This window comes from Trematomus bernacchii, unplaced genomic scaffold, assembly GCF_902827165.1.
Source record: "Trematomus bernacchii unplaced genomic scaffold, fTreBer1.1, whole genome shotgun sequence".
In the NCBI taxonomy this organism is placed as follows: Eukaryota; Metazoa; Chordata; class Actinopteri; order Perciformes; family Nototheniidae; genus Trematomus; species Trematomus bernacchii.
The window spans coordinates 1,030,543-1,035,793 of NW_022988066.1; positions in this window are offsets into that span (position 1 = coordinate 1,030,543).

Below are 5,251 nucleotides of genomic sequence, written 5' to 3' on the forward strand. Positions count from 1 at the left end.
TAACTTCTCCTGTAATGTTTACTGAGTGCCCTGTTTAGTGAGTTTAATAATTGCCCAACAATGACATTATTGGATTATATAATGCCATTGGGGTCATTCACACCTCACATGCATGGGCACTAAATCAATTAACACGTACAAATATGTAGTAAAATAATTGCTTAGGTCTTAAGAGAAAGGAAAGCATTAAAGGGCAAGTAGCTGCAAATTGTAGACAAGCCATTATCATCAATTAATGAATTATTTATTTCGTCAAGAAATTAAATGTTAATTTATGAAAAGATGTTGTTATAAAAATGTTTAGACTTATATTATGAAGACTCTTTAAATGGGTTATATTTGTCTTAAGGCCATAGATACAGCACTGTATCTCCTCTGACAGTCTGATCATCAGTAAGTGCTTCTGTGTTTAATCATAAGAAGAGGGTATACCTCTATATGACATTTGTATCTCTATGGAAAAACAGACTTTGAGTGATCAGACTTTGTTTTATCAGTGAACAGACTGGCATTGAAAGAAGATTGTTTTGTCTTTGTATATGGCCTGTGGCTGTTTGTAAAGTGCTTTGAACTCTGCATACCCATTAAAAGTGGTGATTAAAAGAAGTCTGATTCAAGCAGAATAGAGTTTAGGATAAAAAAAAAAAAGAATTGAAAGAGTGACAAGCCATCTGTGAGATAATGAAAGCATGCAATGATTAGTTTATCCTAGATGTAATCAGCAGGGCAGAACATGGTGTGAAGACATGATTTACAGAGGAGCTGCTTAAAAGAGAACTGAGATTTATGTTTGAACTGCTCACTTCCTTACATTTACGCCCCCAAGTTTCACAATCTTATGTATTGACCTCTATGGTATTGACTTTAAAAAAAATGACAGCGCTGCCCTTCATCTCAGGCATTCATATGTGCACTAATCTACGGAGCCCATAGGGGACATGGAGAAGAAAAAAATGTTTTTGCGAGATCTCGCAAACGTTTTTTACTTTGAGCTTGGCCTTAAAAATAAAGATATAACATCAGTGCTTGGTATTAAGCACGGGTTTCACATAAGTGAAATACACCTCAAGAGAACACTCAGAGCGAGGGGACATGCACGTCGCAAAGCATAGCCTACTCTGAGCTGAGTTATTGACAGATTCGAATTTCGCGGATCAATAACTCATGAACATAACGTTGTAAAAATACAAACAACATGACTTTACAATCATAGCAAGGTAGACAACGAGCTACAGAGTCGTTTTTATCAGAACAGTTCGATACGCGCCGTCATCCGAGCTAAACATCAAGGATTGGTCACAATCTGCAACATTTTTTTTTTTTTCAAATAATTTTGTTTTCTTCTCCATGTCCCCTAGGCAGGGGGCTCCGTACTAATCAGTGTTTTAATGGCATTTTTACATGACTTCGTCCTAATCAACCACACAGAGAAAATTAGTCAGATGCAAAAAAACTGCTTTTTAACTACAGTGGGTTGTTGATTTACATTTATCAACATTTGTGAATGAGAGTAAAGGCAGAATTCTGTTGTAGACCTGTTTTTCTGCTCCGGGTAAATAAATTGAACAGTTTTGTCTCCAATTTAGAGCAACAGTTCATACCTCTGTGTTGTGACCCCATGGGTTCCATGGTCAATTAACTTCACCATCAAGGTACTATATTTCTGGTAAAGACTACATGGAGCGCCTCAATTTCCAGACTAAATGAGACGAGTTTCGCTTTTTACCGCGTCATTAGACAGAGGAGATGAGGCAAGAGATAGGAAAGAAAATCAGAATATAATGAGAGAGCGTTAGAAGAGAAAACATCAGAACATTAACTGACACAAATGGAGGGAGGGAGACAAAGTTAAACGGTAACTGTTTGAACACATTGTTTTCTAACTTTTTTGTAGTTTGAAAGTTTGCTTGTAGTAAGGATTTTTTGGCCAGAAGCTCTTAGTCACGATAACACCACGTTTAATATAGTGACCCCTGATAGAAACCAGTGTGAAATCTGAGAAAACACTTGGCCTATCTCAAGCGGTACCACTACCAACATCAGAAGGAGATTCCTGTGCAAAGACATTCCTCTATAAAATCCTAATCCAGTTTATCCGGATGTGCACTAAACCTTTAGACTTGCAGTCGCCAGCTTTCTTGTAACATCCAGGGGAGCAATCCTAAATGTTAGATTACATTCTCTATACATCCTTGGTTAATTGTTGTTGAATGTTGTGGTCTTAAAGGACCAGAGTGGCGAATTAAGGGGTATTTATTGTCTGAGATCAAATATTATATTTATAACTATGTTTTCAATAGTGTGTAACCTTCTCGAATTAAGAATCCTGTTTTTGTTACATTATAATGAGCCTTCTTATCTATACTCAGAGTCCGCCATTTCTCACAGCCATGTTTCTATGCCATGTTACACTGATAGTTATGCGCCATGTTTTGGTAGCCTAGCATGGAAAAAACGAACTGAATCTAAAGAGGAACTTTCATAATTGTATGTTAAGTTGAAACTTGGATGTGGTGGCAAGAATGCAACTAAGGCCACTGTATGGTCTCCTACACTCTGGGAAAGGGTGGGATGGGTGCATTCAGGTGGCTGCAATCTGCCACCTCACCACTAGAGGCCACTCAATCCTAAACACTGGACCTTCAAGTAAATATGCTTTGTTTTGAGAGAGTAAGTTATGTTTCATATTTTAACACCAGTTATGTTAAGTGAGTTATCATAAAGAAGACTTACATCTGTAAATATATTTCTCCCTCTATGTGCATAACAGTATGATTTATGTGTTTAACACAAACTCACAGACATAGAGATCAGTTGCATTATAAATTTGCTTTCTTTTCCTTCTTTGCTATCACTGCAGTGGTATATTTTAGAAAATATCATCAATAAATGTGCTGTGTTATCTACATCTTACCTTTACACTAAATCAAATACTTTCGAATATTATAGACATAGTTATCATTTTCTATTTCAGCATTGAATTTGTGAGATTTGTCAGAAATGTTTCTTAGAACAATGAAGAATTGCCTGTAGTTGATGCAAAACATTAACAGTTTTATCTTGGAAACATGAAAGACAGACAGTCTGAGAGTCTGCATGTGTCAAATGACTCAACACATAATATATGACTAATTAACATGATTCATCATAGGACAACAAGGTCATGTCATAATGCAGCTCTCGAATAATGGACTTTTGTACCAGGACAGTGTGAAGTGTGTTTGTTTGAAGTGTCAAAGGGCACTCATAATGGGATTCTTTGGGAAATATACAGAGCAAAGATCGAACAAGGAAGTCCTGATAATGCGAGGAAAGCAACTTGACCCAGATCATGAACATATATGAAGTACATGCTCATACTTCTGTGCCTTTTTTGGACCCACAAATATTTCAGAATCAGGTGTCGTAACAACCGCAGTGAGGACAAAAAACGGTCTGCTCTTCCATGGAGGTGAGAGTTTTCATGGGAGTGTTACTGCTTTACTTTAACTCCAGGAGACCCTCAGTGTTTCAGCTGGCTGCACTGACTGCCTTTACAGCTCTGCAGGTGCAGTGTGACACAGGGAGTGGAATACATGCCTGAAGAGAACGTGTGATAGTTGGCAGGAGGATGTGTGTGTGAGGCAGGCTGCTGTGGAAGACAGCGGCTGAGACCTAGAGAGAGGCTGTGGCCATTAGCTAGTCACTTTCCTGCCTGTAAACAGGAGAGGGAAACAAACACAATACTTTAAGCTTTACATGCAGACAGGAAAAATAAGGGTTGGCAAGTATTGATTTTGACTAATCTTGCTACGCACATTGATGTCCACTTTCTGTGACAGAAACAAAGCAGAGGCAGAAAGTCACTATTTGACTAGTTACTTTACAGATTCAGATTATTAGCTAAAACCAAATATAAGTAAACTAATAAATAAACTATGATATATAATTATAGGTTACGATGTCCAGCAGTAGTATATAAAGTAATTAAATGTAGCTCTATCTTCACCTGCTGTAATGAACACACTAATGCATCAAAACTAATCCAGTAACTCCTGTATTGTTTCTACTTTTACTTAAGTAAAATGTCTAAGTACTTCTTACACCTCTGCCCACAACTATGTTGTGCATATGACAATAAAGCCTCTGAATTTGAATCTAATGCATTACTTACACTTAATTTTCACAATAGGAAGGGGCTTATTTTTCCTTAAACACAGCATTGTAATTGTAAAGTGAAGACTTGCAGTATAAAAAGTGAATGTGAGAATGTGATCCACAGGTAAGGCCTTGCAGCACTCAACAACGATTGTGTCCTTGGGGAATTTTCCTTCCTTCAGTTTTTATTCAAGCTCTCCATTTTAGGACTGATGTGGAGATCAAGTTGAATAAAGTTAGATCCTTAAGGAAGAGATTTGGGGAGCTGCGAGATACCCATCAGCACAGGGTGAAGCTGGTGTGATCAGAGCTAAACTCCAGGTTCCAACAGACAGACTGCAGAGGGACGGGGCTACACAGAGGAGGGGTTTGTTTCAGCCAGAAAAGTCATGTGCTGCAGTCAGTCAGAAAAAAAACACCTAAAGCTCCATTTCTAACCCTAACCCTTCTTCATTCTGATCACGTCAATGTCAGTTCGCTCATAACAGAGTTGTTTTCTGCAGCTCTGAAAAGTATAACCCTTGATGATTAAGAAAACTTCTGATGTTTTTAAAGGGGTAGGTTGTTCTGCAGTGTCGGGGTGTAGTGTGAAACACATCGGCAAAAACCTATCATGATAAACCACAGAATGTGATCATGGGGTTTGTAGGCTCCTGTGGTGTTGTGAGCTAATAGGCCGATTGCTTCAACTTCTTTCACCACTTTTGTGACCACTTCCTCACACTTACATATCTCCTAAATAGAAAACCTACTTGTAATAGTTAGGTCAATGTTGTGTCAGACCTTCATATTAAAGTTTAGAGGGCAGGTCCATCATTTTTTAAAGGTTTTTATAACATTATGCAAGAACCCTGTGGTGTTCCTTATGTATTCAAATCAAGGATGCATAATAAATGTTCCCTAGCCCTTCCTTAAGTTTGCCAGTGCTAACATAATATCATAACCTTTGTATTTGACTAACAACTACATCCTGCTTTTTGCCAATGGGTGTTCCCATTCGAAACACTAAGAATGCAGATGGAGTCGACCTTTAGGCGTTCAAAATTGACCGAACCCAGAAACACTGACAAGCACCAACACTTCGTAGTTGTGTTATATTCATTACAAGACCCTC